We start from the raw sequence: 20,012 nt of genomic DNA, 5'->3' as shown, positions 1-20,012 counted from the left end.
CTCTCGCGCAGCGTTCTTATATATAAAGCCACGGTGCGGACGGCTAAGGGAACGCCTGATCAAATCCGCCCTCCCGACCAGACGCTGGGCTAGTAATGCACCACTTTAAGTTATTGAATAAATCATTGCTTCCTTTGCTGATGGCTGATGAAGCTCTCAATTTAAATGGGAAATCAGCACATAGGTAAGTAATCATAATGAAAGTCTGACGTGGCTAAGTCAAATATTTTGGGCGAGAGAATTAATTTAATTACACTACACGCAGTAGACGAGCTCTGAACTTGCCCTTTGGAGGTACGCTAGAGCTATAGTTTTATAGTCATTCAGTTGAAACTTCTCACATCTTTATGATTATAGCGGATCTCCCTTCTACTTAAATTAAAGCTTCCTAGCCTTATTTATTCACCTACTTAATCTATCTTGCTTCCTTAATTTCTAAGACAAAAACCAGGAAATCGTGAATTTCAGCTAAAATTTTAATTCGTGAGATCCAGAATACTGTTTCTACTAAATTATTATGAAAAAGGAATCTAAATATAAATTTTTAAGTTTCTAGCTTTCTTCTGTTGCGCCAATGATTTTTACAGAAAAGCATCCAAATTTCGAAAATGGTTAAAGTTATTGAACTGATATTCAACACATATTGATTTAGTATTACTCCTGACATGATAGAAAAGTTTCAGGTTATTTACTTGATTTTTTAAGTATTGCGCAACATTTATGACGTCAGAGCTAGTTACAGCGGACTGGCTGGCACACGATGGAAAGACTGATGCGAATTTTATAAGGTGTGAGTATGCTGCTTCCCTACAGTAGGACATATTCTGAGGCATCAAAGGATTAACAATTTAGTATTGCAGAGCAGTGCGGAGGGTAAAAATCGTAGAGGGAGACCAAGAGATGTATACACTAAACAGTTTCAGAAGGATGTAGGTTGGGAGATGAAGAAGCTTGCACAGCATAGAGTAGCATAGAGAGCTGCATCAAACCAGTCTCTGGACTGAAGACCGCAACAACAAACATGGGGAAAAGTATACTGACGTGACAAAAGTCATTGGATAGCGATATGCACTCATACAAACTGCGTTTCGTATCGCGTACGCAGTGTATGAAAGGACAGTACATTGATGGAGCTGCCTTTTGTACTCAGGTGTTTCATGCGAAAATATTTCTGAAGTGATTATGGTTGCACGACGGAAATTAACAGACATTGCAGACAGAATGGCAGTCGGAGCTGAACGCATGGGACATTCCATACTCGAAATCGTTAAGGAATTCAATACTCCGAGATCCACAGAGTTTTGGCGTTAATGGTCTATTGGAGCAGACTACTACCGCGAGTTCTTCTGGCAAAAGGACGACATCGCCTGCAGCGCTTCTTCTGAGCTCGTTGCACACTAGACGACTGGCAAACTTCACCTGGGGGGATGAATCCCAGTCAGAGTTGGTGAGTGTTAATAGCAGCGTTCAAGTGTGGTGCAGACCCCACGAAGCCATGGACAAAGTTGTTAACAAGGTACTGTACAAGCTGGTGATGGCTCGATAATGGTGTGAGCTGTGTTTACACGGTGCGGACTGGGTCCTCTGGTATAAATTAATGAAACTGGTTACTGATTGGCGATCCCACAATGATGTGTGCATAATGTGCATATGATAAATAAAATTAGAAGGACGGTCAGCATTGGCCGTAATTCTGATGATTTATTAACAGCAAAATCGATTATCGAGCACATAATGATCATCTTCAGTACTGGAAATTAAACATTTCACATAGCGATCAGACAATAACAAACAAAAGATCACAAATACACCTGAGTATAAACCAACGCTTAGTAAGAATATACCTTTAGCGTACAAATTAAAACTCGTATGCACTGGTGTCTAATTATTAGCAGTAACAGACGCTATGAAACGATCACAATAATTTAAGCTACTGTTTACATTCACCTATACAGCAGGCCTCGGTGTGACAGGGGCTTGGAACGCCCCCTATGTGACATGTGTCGCATGAAGGCTTAACATTACATTATTTGGCAAGAAATTACCGCAAAATACCAAATGCGTACTTGCAAATCATTAATTGAATAATTCAAATTTAAAATTGCACATTAAAAACGCGTAGCAAAAAGGAAGGGAGAAATGCACATCTTCGAACACACACTGGCGTGTTATTTTCAAAATAACTTAAAAAATATGCAGGAATAAAAATCAACAGGTAAATTGTAAGGTGTCAGATTATAGGACTAGTAAAAAAGAAAAATATGCAAATAACATGACATCAAATATAACAGAATTTGTTACAATACAGTAACCGCCATCTGGCATGGGAAGTAAGAGGTGAAAAATTGTTAATTTACGTAAAATATTACGTTGAGACCAAGAAGTCAAACACATAAATAGTGGTGATTGTACAATATATGCCACGATTTAACCGGTGAAAATGTCATTAAACACGATATTCTTTATAAAAAATATTTTAGGGTGCTGACTAACAATTTTTATCGTATTTAACGACATCATAATACACATATCTCAATCGTTTGTTTGGACATGTTATCACATTATAACTGTTTCTGAGGCTTAATTACGAAAAATAATCGTAATTATGAAAAGCAGAATGATGTAAAAGCACATTGTGGTTGCAGAGATCGTTTAGCGCACTCATCAGTAAAAACTAGTGTTACAAACTACAAAGAATTAGTGATATGTTGGTTGGAGACACAAATGTACGAAATACGCTAGCCTAGAAGAAACTTCCACCACAACACCTGTTATTTATAGAAAAAATTTCCCCATGTGATACAAGCGGAACTTGGGTATAAGGAAACAGTGTTCTCTTTAAAGTATAAAATCTTTGTCCGATAAAAACACATCGCACCCTGGTTATACACTTTTGCACAAGCACGGGTCAGAACCCATCATACATACGTTTACAGTTGATAAAACACAAATGAAAACTGTCAAGTAAACGGTTTTGAATAATCATATGAAGGAGATAATTTTATTACATGTCTTACAGCAGAAGTGGGACCCCTTATAATATAAAATCTGATTTTGAAAGTACCCATATATCCAAAGTAGGCCATAAAAACTAATCTAAGACGCAAGGTGTAGATAATTATGACATACATCTTACATCCAGAAAAAACGTCATAGCTTAGGAAAGGTAACAGTACAAATTATTCAAAAAATATACATCGTATTGTAGACAAATTAGAACCAGCTTATACACATTTTTCCGCAACTGGTTACGTTCGGCTATTTGGAGACTACTTGCAGCCATTCATCGACTTACCAAACAACAATATCATGTCACTGGGCTACAACTGCTCGTGATTGGTTTGAAGAACATTCTGGACAGTTCGACAGAATGATTTTGCCACCGAAATCGACTGACATGAATCCTATCGAACATTGATGGGATATTATCGAGAGGTCAGTAAGTGCACAAAATCCTGTACCGGCAGCACTTTCAAAATCATGGACGGCTACAGACCGTGAGTCCATGCAACGTCGAGTTCATACACAACGCTGGGCAAAACGAGCTCCGACACAACATTAGGAGATATCGCACGAATTTTGTCATTCTTGTGTACTGCTCAGGATGAACACATATACTTGAGACGATATAATCTCATTAATTCTTCTCAGCTTTGAGCCACTTCAAGTGACTGTAGTGTACATCCATGAGTTTTGGGTTGAGGACGCCAACAATTCAAATATCAGAAGCAATTTGAGCAGTAATCCACTAACCGAAAACGGTCAGAAGAACAGTGACGACCGAGTGTATGTTTTCCATCTTTCAGTGACATTGAAAATAAACCGCCTCCTGAGAAGATGTAACATCAGTCTCCAAGCTTCATGGTAAAATACGTGAACTTACCATAGAAGTGAAAGCTATTGCAGGCCTCACAACTACCTGTCTACATGAACATGGTATAGTATAACTCCCAGCAGTTATACTATACAATGTGCAAAATGGTTCAAATGGCTCTGAGCACTATGGGACTTACATCTTTCATCAATACCCTAGAACTTAGAACTACTTAAACCTAACCAAGCTAAGGACATCACACACATCCATGCCCGAGGCAGGATTCGAACCTGCGACTGTAGCGGTCGCGCGGTTCCGGACTGAAGCGCCTAGAACCGCTCGTCCACAGCGGACGGCCATACCCATGTGCATGTAGACAATATTACATCATAGGCACGATATCCATGACGGATAACGACAGACTTAACGTAAGAGTTGTCAGAAACTACACTACCCAGGGGAATTAGTGGTAGCTAACCAGGATTTTCAAAATGGGAATAAAATGGCACTGGAAGACGTACTTGACATGATTATGTTTAACAATTTCTGAAATATCGCAACAAAAGAAACTAGGGACATCAAAATTTCTGGTAACATTCTCAATAAATGTGTCAGATTGTACATTAGTGAAAATCAGGTAATATTCTCAATAAACGTGGTAGCTTGTACATTAGTGCGATTCAGTATAAAGGAACGAATATCTGCAGGAAAATTAACATTGTCCTTTGAAATAGTTATGCGTGATGTGTATGCAATAATAAGAAATCCAGTATACCGACAAATGCAGTCAAATTGTATCGCATATGATGTCAGTAGTACAGTGTGTAAAAAGACATTAACGAATCAGGTGGCAGTTGGTGGAACTCGGTGTAAAGGCAGTGTGTGGTGTCAGTGTTTCTGTACGCACCTATACTGCAGGTAGGAAACAGAGCGCATTTGTTTGTGGGTTGGTTGATTTTGTGGGAGAGGACCAAACAGCGATGTCATTGGTACCGTCTGATTAGTGAAGGATGGGGAAGGAAGTTGGCCAAGCCCTTGTAAAGGAACCATCGCAGCATTTGCCTGAAGCGATGTGGGGGAAATCACGGAAAACCTAAATCAGAAAGACCGGACGGGAGTTTGAACCGTCGACACCATTAGTGTCAGTGAATGTTGTGTACATAAACCACGATTCTTGCAATGCGCCAAAGAAAACAGTTATTATCTGATGAAAAAGCGAAACTCGATACGTCGGCGTAAATGGGACTCACTAATAGTCAAACTATCAAGAATGAGCTGTTGAAGTACAATATTTGATAATTTCGTTGGATGAGGGGCATAATGCGGACAGAAAGGAAAAATACTGGGGAAGCAGAAAATCATCTGTGCCATAGAAAGGGTTACTTTCATGCACATCAGCGACCACAAACCGTTATTCTTCTCATCCCTTTGCTGATTTACAGTTCCCAGTAAATGCCAGATGTGTACGACAAACTTTATCACTTGATAAACGTCTTGAATTCGAGAAACAACTATAGAAACCCGCATTAACACCCAAACATAAACAGGCTAGATTGGAGTGTGCCGAAAAACATCTTTCACGGACGTCAGAATCGGATAAAGTGATCTCCAGTGATGAGAAGAAGTTTAATTTAGATGGACCGAATGGTTTTAAGGTAATACTGGCATGATCTGAGAAGAGAACAACAGGTAACAGTGGCGAGAAATTTTGGTGGTGGAAGTTCGATGATTTGGGCGGCCTTCTGTGGCAAAAATAATCCATGTATTGCTTGACTAAACATTAGAATGAACTCTGTGTACACTGAGATGCTAGAAACAGAAATTTATTAGAGTGTATGAGGATCTAGGGAAACAAAATCCAATGTTTCAGCAGGGTAATACATCTGCGCATGGTTCTGTAAGAACCAAAAAGTCGTTTGAAAATAAAGATGTCGACGTTTTGCCCTGGCTGCAAGCAGACCGGATTTTAACGCCGTGGAAATCTTTGTGGAATGCTTCCAAGGCGTGTTTGTCATAATGGCTGGCATTTTGAGGTCATATGTGAGATAAAAAGAGCGATACGAGAAAAGCGGGTCACAATTTCACTGGAAGAACTATGAATCCTAACAAAACTTGTGCCAATTATCGAAGTAATTTGGAAGAACGGAGTTTGGACAAAATACTAATAATGTAATAACACAACAGGACAGTGAGTGCCTTTATAACAATTTCTGTCCAGAAAATGCAAAAGCCTTATTTTGTTACAAGTGTTATGAAGAAACTTCGTAATTTCATTATTGTTTGTGTCTTATACATATCTACTACTTTAATAGCAAATTAGATACATTTATGCTTCAGAAATTGCAATATTACATTCTTGGAACCCTGCCTTTATACACTCCTGGAAATGGAAAAAAGAACACATTGACACCGGTGTGTCAGACCCACCATACTTGCTCCGGACACTGCGAGAGGGCTGTACAAGCAATGATCACACGCACGGCACAGCGGACACACCAGGAACCGCGGTGTTGGCCGTCGAATGGCGCTAGCTGCGCAGCATTTGTGCACCGCCGCCGTCAGTGTCAGCCAGTTTGCAGTGGCATACGGAGCTCCATCGCAGTCTTTAACACTGGTAGCATGCCGCGACAGCGTGGACGTGAACCGTATGTGCAGTTGACGGACTTTGAGCGAGGGCGTATAGTGGGCATGCGGGAGGCCGGGTGGACGTACCGCCGAATTGCTCAACACGTGGGGCGTGAGGTCTCCACATTACATCGATGTTGTCGCCAGTGGTCGGCGGAAGGTGCACGTGCCCGTTGACCTGGGGCCGGACCGCAGCGACGCACGGATGCACGCCAAGACCGTAGTAAGATCCTACGCAGTACTGTAGGGGACCGCACCGCCACTTCCCAGCAAGTTAGGGACACTGTTGCTCCTGGGGTATCGGCGAGGACCATTCGCAACCGTCTCCATGAAGCTGGGCTACGGTCCCGCACAGCGTTAGGCCGTCTTCCGCTCACGCCCCAACATCGTGCAGCCCGCCTCCAGTGGTGTCGCGACAGGCGTGAATGGAGGGACGAATGGAGACGTGTCGTCTTCAGCGATGAGAGTCGCTTCTGCCTTGGTGCCTATGATGGTCGTATGCGTGTTTGGCGCCGTGCTGGTGAGCGCCACAATCAGGACTGCATACGACCGAGGCACACAGGGCCAACACGCGGCATCATGGTGTGGGGAGCGATCTCCTACACTGGCCGTACACCACTGGTGATCGTCGAGGGGACACTGAATAGTGCACGGTACATCCAAACCGTCATCGAACCCATCGTTCTACCATTCCTAGACCGGCAAGGGAACTTGCTGTTCCAACAGGACAATGCACGTCCGCATGTATCCCGTGCCACCCAACGTGCTCTAGAAGGTGTAAGTCAACTACCCTGGCCAGCAAGATCTCCGGATATGTCCCCCATTGAGCATGTTTGGGACTGGATGAAGCGTCGTCTCACGCGGTCTGCACGTCCAGCACGAACGCTGGTCCAACTGAGGCGCCAGGTGGAAATGGCATGGCAAGCCGTTCCACAGGACTACATCCAGCATCTCTACGATCGTCTCCATGGGAGAATAGCAGCCTGCATTGCTGCGAAAGGTGGATATACACTGTACTAGTGCCGACATTGTGCATGCTCTGTTGCCTGTGTCTATGTGCCTGTGGTTCTGTCAGTGTGATCATGTGATGTATCTGACCCCAGGAATGTGTCAATAAAGTTTCCCCTTCCTGGGACAATGAATTCACGGTGTTCTTATTTCAATTTCCAGGAGTGTAATGGTTTCCACAACTCTAGCTACGTTCTGTGGAAGCCAGGTACTGTGTGGTTAAATATAGCGCAGTACATGCGGGGAGAAAACGTAGCTTTACAGGGGGATGAACTAAGATCCAGTAATGCCGCAGTCGGTATCACGTTTATGTAAGAACGATACCAGCAAATACATAAGCGACCACTAGATAACGGTCGGTGAATATTCAGCCGATAGTTCACGATATGTGACAGACAGATTGAGCTAGGAGCACGAAGTGGCTCTTCAGGGTGTAACAGAATGACGTTTTAAAACTTTGTGATGTTGTAGAACGTGGGTGGGCAACTAGCAGCCCGTGTGCTGAATCCGATTCATGATCGGTTTCAACCTGGCCCGGGGAAGAAATTTGTGGGAGAGTGAATGAGGCTCTCGCATCGTACTCATCCTGGAACGCATTTTATGACATTTCCGCCGAACATAGGATCGTATCGGATTTGCAGCTCACATCACAGAGCATTGAGAGTTTCGGTTACTCCAAGCAATCCATTTCGCCTCCGCTTGATGTGATCGACATAGAGGACACGATTCCAGTCTGAGCACTTTGTTACAGAAAAAAAACCTGCCTATGCCAACAGCCATCAAAATTATTTTGAAGAAATGTTTAGAAAATGTAGTTTTTAAGACATTCATTGTAAAATGCCGTAAGTAATGACTCAAGATTCACATAGCGTAAATAAATAAAAGCATCTTGACATGTAGTGAAGATATAATTATTGTACTCTCAAAAACGCGTGTTTTGTGGCACGTTTTTTGTTGGTGTGATGTGTCCGTAGAAGGGTCGCATCGTATCGGTACGTTACTCCACAAGCATTAACGTCGCTGACGCTATAGTTTTGACTTCACGCGCTAGGAGTGGTGCTGTCGCGTCACGTAACGAGACGGTGCTCGAGCTTCAGTACGTATTTGAATGAGGCCTGCACGTCACCAAATGTTGCCCAAGCATGTTTTAGAGGACGAGATTCGGAACAATTTGATATGAGGAACCTGTAGCCGAAAATATGGAGCAAAATTTTTGCAGCACCGTCTATTTTCTATGCATTCTGTTGGTTGAGTGAAACACCATAATAATGTTGTCTGGAAAACTTTGACAAAGACGAACCATATTTTGTTTGATTCTCGGGAAGATCCCTGGCTCCTCTCTGACAGTATCAAATGCTGCAAACCGCGTAAGGGAACTGAGGTACTGTTCCTAATGGTGCTGAGTATACAAGAGACTTCAGATGTTCATGCCTGGAGGTTCACCAGCGGCGCGCGTTAGATCCGTCCATAAGGGGGCGAGTACGTTCAGCGTCTCACACTATATAAATTTGTTGCGTTGAATAGACTAATGTATGATGTGTTACTTATCAGCCAGATGCATCGACCACTGTGAATACAATTTTGTGTGAACCTTCAGTCATCTGTTGACAATAAATGTGAGCAGCGGTTGTTACACTTCGGGGAAGCATTTCGTAGTAAACGCACCGTCACTGCTCCATCAAATGCATAACATTATCTTTTATGAATGCACGCAGGTCTTTGTTTGGACAAGGTTTTCCTTAAGTTAGCGTAAAGACAAGGTTCAAAATGGTTCAAATGGCTCTGAGCACTATGGGACTGAACTTCTGAGGTCATCAGTCCCCTGGAACATAGAACTTCTTAAACCTAACTAACCTAAGGACATCACACACATCCATGCCCGAGGGAGGATTCTAACCTGCGACCGTAGCGGTCGCGCGGTTCCAGACTGAAGCGCCTAGAACCGCTCGGCCACTCCGGCCGGCGTAAAGACAAGGTTTCTCGTCACTAGTAACGATACAGTATGTGAATGGCCGTTGTTCGCATGCCAATGGATGACTAGCAGCCAGAGATGCTGATATGGTTACCCGTTGACATTTGTGATGTAGGCTTAGAGCATGCGGTACCCATACGCCAGATTTATGAACCCTCCCATTGCATGCAAATGTCGTACGATCGTGGAATGATCAGAGTTCATTACATTTGACAGTTCTCGAGTGCGTCATCGTGGATCATTGTGGATTAATAAGTTTAAAGGAACTATTTCCTGAACCTCGAGAGTCGCTAACGTAAGAGCGATTCTTCTGAAAATGAAAAACCATTCTCTTGTCTCGATATGTCCAATGGCGTTATCCCCGTACAGGACGCAAATGTTTCTGGCTACCTCCGATGCTGTCTTCCCTCTATAAGACTCAAATAGAAGAATATGACGGGAATGTTTGGATTGATTGGCGACTCCATAGAGTGCTGTGTGAACAACGACCATATGATAAACAAAATTGAAAGGAAGGTCAGCACTCTCCGCAATTTTGATGATTTATTAACAGCAAAATCGACTTTAGATCACATAATGATCACCTTCACTGCTGGAAGTTAAACATTTCACATAGCGATCAGCGAATAAGAAACAAAAGATCACAAATACGCCTGAATTTAAACCAACTGTTGTTAACAACATGCCTTTAGCGTAAAAATTAAATCTCGTAGGCACAGGTGTCTAGTTATTAGCAGCAACAGAAGCTTTGAAACATTTACAATAACTGGAACTTCTGTTTACATTCACCTATGCAGGAGACCTAGGTGTGACAGGGACTTGGAACGCCTTCTATGTGCCATGTGACACGTGAAAAATTAACATTATTTAGCAAGAGATTACCACAAAATACCAAATTTGCACTTGCAAATCATTAACTGAATATATTAAATTTAAAATAGTACATTAAAAACTCATAGCAAAAAGGAAGGGGGAAATGCACATCTTGCCAACATACACTGGCGTGTTATTTTCAAAACAACTTAAGAAAAATGCAAGAATAAAAATCAACAGGTAAATTATAAGGTGTCAGAATACAGGACTAGTAAAAAAGAAAACTATACAAATAGCATGACATCAAATATAACAGAATTGGTTACAGCACAGTAACCGCCACCTACCGTGGGAAGCCAGAGGTGCAAAGTTCTTAATTTACGTAAAATATTACGTTGAAACCAAGAAGGCAAATAGATAAATAGTGGTGATTGTACAATAAGCCACGATTTAACAGGTCAAAATGTCATGAAACACAATATTCTTTATAACATTTTTTTAAGATGTGGACTAACAATTTTTTATCATATTTAACGACATGTGATATACACACCTCATTCGTCCCGTTAGGACATGTTAACACATTATAACTGTTTCTGAGGCTTAATTACAAAAAATCATCGTAATTATGAAAAGCAAAATGATATAAAACTCAAATAGTGACACTGAACTACAAATAAAAACTGACAATCGATAAATAAACCGAGAGCAAGCGGAATACCGACATGCAGAACGAAAACGCTACGAGCCAACCTAATGTTATTAGAGTCGATCCCTGTGAAGTGCTTGGCGTTTAAACATGTAGTAGCTTGCTACACATTAAATAATTATCCGTACGGCCGCCCACAGAGGTCCACTGCTTTTGCTGCCGAGCGAGTGATAAGCGTACGGCGATTGGTGGATGCGTGGGCACCCGTGGTGGGACCCCCTTAGCGTGAAGCGGCTTGTATTATGAATACGTCGCAACCGCGGCACTGGCTGCGGTGAGGCGGCCGATACCACGAAGAACCATGCACGAGCTAGAAGATGATGATACGTGGCCCTCCCCCCGACAGTGTTTGGTTGTTTGGAAAAAAAACTTAGTAATTACTTCTATGGGAGGCGTTTAAGCATTAAATATAGGTATCACTCGCGCTGATATTGTTTTCTGGTGCGAGCACAAATTCGCCAGTTTTTTTTAAAAAAACATTCCTGCGTCATAAATAAAAAATGAGTTGGTGGATGACCTTGGAAACTAGCCGGAACTAGGTAAGTGAAACATGGCCACCCTCGCTTATTGCCAATGCGAATAACGTTAAGAGAAGTGAATGGAATACCAAAGGGGGACCTAAAAGTCCGTTAAAATTTGAAACTTCAATACTTCACAGAGTAATTTAGCTAGAGAGGCAAAAACTTTCACACCTCCTTGAACTAACAGGGTGTTCCACGGAAACCAATAGAAAATGCAGAAAATGACCAACAGATGGCGCTTCATGTCATACAAAAGAAAAAAATTCGCATTGCAATTGGTTTTTAGCAAAGACGATGTCCTTTACAGAAAATGCTCAATATGTCGACCGTCAATCATCAACAGTACCTTTGCTCGAGGGAGAATACTGTTTAGAGCACTGCACAGCATATTAGCAGCATGGTAAGAAATTGTCGTCGGATGTTGCCGTTTAACGTCCCTAATGATGTCGGACGATCGCCATAGACCAGCGACTTCATATAACCCCCCAATCAGTAATCAACTGGACTGCAGTCTGGGGATCAGTGAGCCTAAGTATGATGAAAGTAGCAGCTCAGCACGCGGTCCTCACCAGACAAAGTGCGCAAGACACGTTTCACACGTGTAGCAGTGTGGGATGGAGCGCCATCATAGGGTGATTTTTGAAGTATTTGTATAGATGTAGATGTAATGCATATCTCGTCCTACCTCACTTTCACTTCTTCACTTTTAATTCACAGGGGTGAGGCACATGTCGCAAAGGTGGTAATACTAGTCCGTGAAGTAAATCTGAAACACAGCCTGTAAGTATCATGTCAAATTACACACACGCACACACACACACACACACACACACACACAGAGGAGTACATCCAGACAGATACTTACTAAAGAACTCAGCATCGGCTGGAGGTGATGACGTTGATAGTATCTCCCCGCTACCGCTAGGCTGGACCGGTAGCCAGACTGGTCCTGCGATGGAGAGGGAAGCCCACCTCCATAAGGTTCAACACTCCGACAGAAAAAAGCGGGATTACTAAATATCGCGCACATGCAACATACACATCCATCATTAATAATAATGCCTGATGCTTACGTTGTGGTTCACAGTTGATAAGTGATTTCATCTATTCACCTTCAAATGGTTCAAATGGCTCTGAGCACTAAGGGTTAACATCTGGGGTCAACAGTCCCCTAGAACTTAGAACTACTCAAACCTAACTAACCTAAGGACATCACACACATCCATGCCCGAGGCAGGATTCAAACCTGCGACCGTTGCGGTCGCGCGTTTCCAGACTCAAGCACCTAGAACCGCTCGGCCACACCTGCCGGCGTCTATTCACCTCCTTCATCATTTTCTACTTAGTACATTACGACCATATTCCGATATTTTATTCCCCAATTCAGTATCAAGGGCATCTGGAACAAACGTACATCATAAGCACTATATACAAGTGTAAAAAGAATAGCTGTAGGAGATGAAGAAATAATGCAACTACTACCTACATATCCGATTCTTCGTAATCGGAGCGAAACTACAGGAACTTCTGGGTGCAGTATTGCGAGTCACAATCACCTTTACATTAATAGGCCATGAGAGCAGCGATCACTCTGCCATCGAAGAGCGTTACTTTTTTTTTTTTTTTTGTCGTGTTGTGATGTTATGTTTCATCTTCACGTAACGCAATCGCTTAGCATGTATTTAGTGAATCTCTCTGATACCGCCGTAGGTATACCATTTTCGAAAACAGATGCAAGTAAAACTCTTTGCATGCAGGTACCAAACTGAGATATTATCCATTTATATTATTTTAGTTTCTACGGTAAACAGAATATACTCCTAGCCGATTTTTCGGTATATTTACTTCTGCTGCAATCAAAATGAAATTATAATGTATTTTCTGAGCAAGAACGTTGTCCAAACATGTGTGATTTACTACACTTCAAGATCTAGTTGCTCTGATAAAGACCTATGGCTCAGTTTACAGATGTCAGTGTTTTACGCAACCATTTTCAGATCTAAAAAAGCATAGAGAAGAAAATTCTAGTGATCGTCTATCTGAAATACAGAAGATGTAAGGAATATACGATGGTTAGTCAAATGAAAATCTTAAATATTTTTTAAATATTATTGATTGTGCAGATGTGGTACAAAGCTGTATCACGTTTCTACATAATTTCCCCCACGCTCAATGCAAGTATTCCAGCGCTTACAAAGTGCACAAATTCCTTTACCGCTTCATCAGAACGGAACTTCTTTTATCCCATTGCGTCTTCGAGTGGTCCAAACATATGGAAATCACTTGGGGAAGGGTTGGTGAGTATGGTGGATGAGGAAGACACTCAAAATTCAGGTCTGTGATTGTTGCAACTGTCGTACGGGCAGTGTGGGGCCTTGCATTGTCATGTTGCAAAAGGACAACTGCTGACAGCAGTCCACTTCGCTTTGATTTGGTCGCTGGCCGCAGATGGTTTTTTAGGTGATCTGTGTATGATGCAATGGTGAAAGCGGTCCCTTTCGGCATGTAATGCTCCAAAATTAAGCCTTTTTCGTCCCAAAAGATCTTAACCTTCCCTGTTGATGGTTCTGTTCGAAACTTCTTTGGTTTTGGTGATGAGGAATGGCTCAATTTCTTGTTCGCTCTCTTCGTTTCCGGTTGGTGGAAGTGAACCCAGGTTTCGTCCCCAATAACGATTCTTGCAGGTAAGCCATCACCTTCTCGTTCAAAGCGCCGAAGAACTTCTTCACAATCATCAACACGTCGTTCTCTCATTTCAGGAGTCAGCTGCCGTGGCACCAATCTTGCAGAACTTTGTGAAACTGGAGCACATCATGCACAATGTGGTGTGCTGACCCATGACTAATCTGTAAACATGCTGCAGTGTCATTCAGTGTCACTCGGCGGTTTTCCTTCACTATGGCTTCAACTGCTGCAATGTTGTGTGGAGTCACAACTCGTTGTTCCTGACATGGACGAGGAGCATCGCCCACTAAAGTCACACAATTTGCGAACTTCCTACTCCATTCGTAGACTTGCTGCTGTGACAAACATGCATCACCGTACTGAACCTTCATTCGTCGATGAATTTCAATAGGTTTCACACCTTCACTACGCAAAAACCGAATGACAGAACGCTGTTCTTCCCTGGTGCAAGTCGCAAGTGAGGCGGCCATCTTTATACTGATACTGCGACGGTATGCGTGCATCTGCACTATGCTGCCACTTACAGGCCATTCTGCACGCTGTTTGTAGCACGCTTACCAACTTAGAGGGTGACTGCGCGAAATTTCGATTTGTCATAACAAATTTAAGGTTTTCATTTGACTCACCCTCGGTAAACGAATCACAAGCGAACATTATATATATATATATATATATATATATATATATATATATATATATGGTGATTCAAAAAGAATACCACAACTTTAGGAATTTAAAACTCTGCAACGACAAAAGGCAGAGCTAAGCACTATCTGTCCGCGAATTAAGGGAGCTATAAAGTTTCATTTAGTTGTACATTTGTTCGCTTGAGGTGCTGTTGACTAGGCGTCAGCGTCAGTTGATGCTAAGACGGCGACCGCTCAACAAAAAGCTTTTTGTGTTATTGAGTACGGCAGAAGTGAATCGACGACAGTTGTTCAGGGTGCATTTCGAACGAAGTATGGTGTTAAACCTCCTGATAGGTGGTGTATTAAACGTTGGTATAAACAGTTTACAGAGAATGGGTGTTTGCGCAAAGGGAAAAGTTCTGGACGGCCGGGAACGAGTGATGAAAATGTAGCACGCATCCAGCAAGCATTTGTTCGCAGCCCAGGAAAATCGACTCGCAGAGCTAGCAGAGAGCTGCAAATTCCACAATCAACTGTATGGAGAGTCCTACGAAAAAGGTTAGTTATGTACCTGAATGTCAACTACCCGAGGCGATGGATCGGCCGCCAGGCAGCCTGTGACAGAGCACTTCATCATTGGCCTCCAAGAAGCCTTTATCTTACCCCCAGCGATTTTTTCTTATGGGGGGTATGTTAAGGATATGGTGTTTCGGCCACCTCTCCCAGCCACCATTGATGATTTGAAACGAGAAATAACAGCAGCTATCCAAACTGTTACGCCTGATATGCTACAGAGAGTGTGGAACGAGTTGGAGTATCGGGTTGATACTGCTCGTGTGTCTGGAGGGGGCCATATTGAACATCTCTGAACTTGTTTTTGAGCGAAAAAAAAACTTTTTAAATACTAATTGTAATGATGTATAACAGAAGGTTATATTATGTTTCTTTCATTAAATACACATTTTTAAAGTTGTGGTATTCTTTTTGAATCACCCTATATATATATATATATATATATATATATATATATATATATATATATATATACTACTGGAAATGGAAAAAAGAACACATTGACACCGGTGTGTCAGACCCACCATACTTGCTCCGGACACTGCGAGAGGGCTGTACAAGCAATGATCACACGCACGGCACAGCGGACACACCAGGAACCGCGGTGTTGGCCGTCGAATGGCGCTAGCTGCGCAGCATTTGTGCACCGCCGCCGTCAGTGTCAGCCAGTTTGCCGTGGCATACGGAGCTCCATTGCAGTCTTTAACACTGGTAGCATGCCGCGACAGCGTGGACGTGAACCGTATGTGCAGTTGACGGACTTTGAGCGAGGGCATATAGTGGGCATGCTGGAGGCCGGGTGGACGTACCGCCGAATTGCTCAACACGTGGGGCGTGAGGTCTCCACAGTACATCGATGTTGTCGCCAGTGGTCGGCGGAAGGTGCACGTGCCCGTCGACCTGGGACCGGACCGCAGCGACGCACGGATGCACGCCAAGACCGTAGGATCCTACGCAGTGCCGTAGGGGACCGCACCGCCACTTCCCAGCAAATTACGGACACTGTTGCTCCTGGGGTATCGGCGAGGACCATTCGCAACCGTCTCCATGAAGCTGGGCTACGGTCCCGCACACCGTTAGGCCGTCTTCCGCTCACGCCCCAACATCGTGCAGCCCGCCTCCAGTGGTGTCGCGACAGGCGTGAATGGAGGGACGAATGGAGACGTGTCGTCTTCAGTGATGAGAGTCGCTTCTGCCTTGGTGCCAATGATGGTCGTATGCGTGTTTGGCGCCGTGCAGGTGAGCGCCACAATCAGGACTGCATACGACCGAGGCACACAGGGCTAACACCCGGCATCATGGTGTGGGGAGCGATCTCCTACACTGGCCGTACACCACTGGTGATCGTCGAGGGGACACTGAATAGTGCACGGTACATCCAAACCGTCATCAAACCCATAGTTCTACCATTCCTAGACCGGCAAGGGAACTTGCTGTTCCAACAGGACAACGCACGTCTGCATGTATCCCGTGCCACCCAACGTGCTCTAGAAGGTGTAAGTCAACTACCGTGGCCAGCAAGATCTCCGGATCTGTCCCCCATTGAGCATGTTTGGGACTGGATGAAGCGTCGTCTCAGGCGGTCTGCACGTCCAGCACGAACGCTGGTCCAACTGAGGCGCCAGGTGGAAATGGCATGGCAAGCCGTTCCACAGGACTACATCCGGCATCTCTACGATCGTCTCCACGGGAGAATAGCAGCCTGCATTGCTGCGAAAGGTGGATATACACTGTACTAGTGCCGACATTGTGCATGCTCTGTTGCCTGTGCCTATGTGCCTGTGGTTCTGTCAGTGTGATCATGTGATGTATCTGACCCCAGGAATGTGTCAATAAAGTTTCCCCTTCCTGGGACAATGAATTCACGGTGTTCTTATTTCAATTTCCAGGAGTGTATATGTAAAACTTGACTACAACAGCTAGCACGTCCATTTACGCTATGGCAGTGCCACTGGTATGCATGTATGGACGCTGTGTTTAAAAGCAGGCAATCGAAAATCTCTTGATGGTACATCGGCTATCGCTGTTATATGATTGATTAATCCCATAGGAAAGTTCTACATGTCAGAAAAAGTGAATAGGGTACTAGACCATCTAAATGAGCAAGCTGCCGCATTCGTTTGATGTACAAAACATCATAATTAGCAAACCATAAATCTGAAAACCAATACACAACATTTAAATAGAAGACGTGAATTGGTAAACATTGCCTGGACACTGCACCGTGTACCGGTACACGGCGCACCCACCGAGAGTGGACTTACTAAGGCGTGCAGCGGTCATACTCAGTTTCTGCAGAGTGCAGACGGATCAATAGCAGAAAGCCTCGGTGTTTCTTCCATTTTATGACAGGTAATATCGAATCGCCTGCTGCCCACCCTATTTCAGACATTATAGAAGTATCACACTGTCAGTGTAATTGGATGAACAGGGAGACGGGCTTTTCTATTAAGGACATGTACGCACTCGGCAGTCCCTCTACTCAGCTTGTTGTTGACTGAAACCACACGTACCGCTCGCCTGGTTCCACTGCGGCGCTATTGTCAGATGTCTGCTTTCAACTGATTGCAATTGGACGCTGTGCGCTCGCAACAGCAGGCGCAGAGCCGGCGCGGGTTGACACGTTACGTGGCGCCAGCTGCAGCAGACACCCTCTTGCTTAATCGAACGGCAAATTGCGCGTACATGCTCTACGACCAGTGCATTGTGTTGGGCAGAAGGGGGGAGGTAATACACGAGAATAGGAAATATTCCCTTAGGACTTGGTTGAGTCCGAAAAATTTATTTGGTGGTATCCACGAACTGACGCCCTTACGTTGTGAGAAACAACGTGATGCGCGGTTTTCAGTAAAAAGCGAGTCCGTGATAAGTATCAAGCATAATTATTTAGGCTGGTTGTTTGCACTAGAAACGGTAAACATATAACCTAATTATGAATTAAGTCGAAAAAGCTGCTTCTATTTTCATGTGTTTACTTAATCACGACAGGACTGTTTCAACACTATTGCCATCGTCAGGCGATCTGAAAGTAATGCTTTTATTACACTACTGGCTATTAGAATTGCTACACCACGAAGATGACGTGCTACAGACGCGAAATTTAACCGACAGAAAGAAGATGCTGTGAAGTTTCCAACCGATTTCTCATACACAAACAGCAGTTGACCGGCGTTGCATGGTGAAACGTTGTTGTGATGCCTCATCCAAGGAGCAGAAATGCGTACCATCACGTTTCCGACTTTGATAAAGGTCAGATTGTAGCCTATCGCAATTGCAGTTTATTGTATCGTGACATAGCTGCTCGCGTTGGTCGAGATCCAATGACTGGTAGCAGAATATGGAATCGGTGGGTTCAGGAGGATAATACGGAACGCCGTGCTGGATCCCAACGGCCTCGTATCACTAGCAGTCGAGATGACAGGCATCTTATCCGCATAGCTGTAACGGATCGTGCAGCCACGTCTCGATCCCTGAGTCAAGAGATGGGGACGTGTGCAAGACAAGAACCATCTACACGAACAGTTCGACGACGTTTGCAGCAGCATGGACTATCAACTCGGAGACCATGGCTGCGATTACCCTTGACGCTGCATCACAGTCAGGAGCGCCTGCGATGCTGTACTCAAAGACGAACCTGGGTGCACGAATGGCAAAACGTCATTTTTTCGGATGAATTCAGGTTCTGTTTACAGCATTACGATGGTCGCATCCGTTTTTGGCGACATCGCGGTTAATGCACATTGGAAGCGTGTATTCGTCATCGCCATAATGGCATATCACCCGGCGTGATGGTATGGGGTGCCATTGGTTACCCGTCTCGGTCACCTCTTGTTCGCATTGATGACACTTTGAACAGTATACGTTACGTTTCAGGTGTGTTACGATCCTTGGCTCTACCCTTCATTCGATCCCTGCGAAACCCTACATTTCAGAAGGATAATGCACGACCGCATGTTGCATGTCCTGTACGAGCGTTTCTGGATACAGAAAATGTTCGACTGCTGCACTGCCCAACTCATTCTCCAGATCTTTCACCAATTGGAAACGTCTGGTCAATGGTGGCCGAGCAACTGGCTCGTCACAATACGCCAGTCGCTATTCTTGATGAACTGTGGTATCGTGTGGAAGCTGCATGGGCAGCTGTACCTGTTCACGCCATCCATGCTCTGTTTGACTCAATGCCCAGGGGTATAAAGACCGTTATTACGGCCAGAGGTAGTTGTTGTGGGTACTGATTTCTCAGGATTTATGTACCCAAATTGCCTGAAAATGTAATCACATGTCAGTTCTAGTATAATATATTTGTCCAATGAATCCCCTTTTATCATCTGCATTTCTTCTTGGTGTAGCAATTTTAATCGCCAGTAGTGTATATACTATTTTCTAGGACATATGGAAGCCAAATTGTCATATATGAGATCGACAACCATTCATTTATGAAATTCTTAACTTTCCTATAACATCGCTGGTTAGTCTCTTAAGCTTTTTCCTTCACACGACTTATATCGAGCTACCGGTCCATTGGAAACAAAATATAACCTAATGACAACAAACAATTCCGAAAACTGGGGGTCGGGTAACGCAGATGAATTAATAGCCCAATAGCAACAGTCATCTCTGGTGATGAAACAAATGTAGAATGTATTTGAGATTAACGAACCTG

The sequence above is a fragment of the Schistocerca americana genome, chromosome 6 (assembly GCF_021461395.2).
Source record: "Schistocerca americana isolate TAMUIC-IGC-003095 chromosome 6, iqSchAmer2.1, whole genome shotgun sequence".
In the NCBI taxonomy this organism is placed as follows: domain Eukaryota; kingdom Metazoa; phylum Arthropoda; class Insecta; order Orthoptera; family Acrididae; genus Schistocerca; species Schistocerca americana.
Note: the sequence above shows the minus strand (reverse complement) of the source record.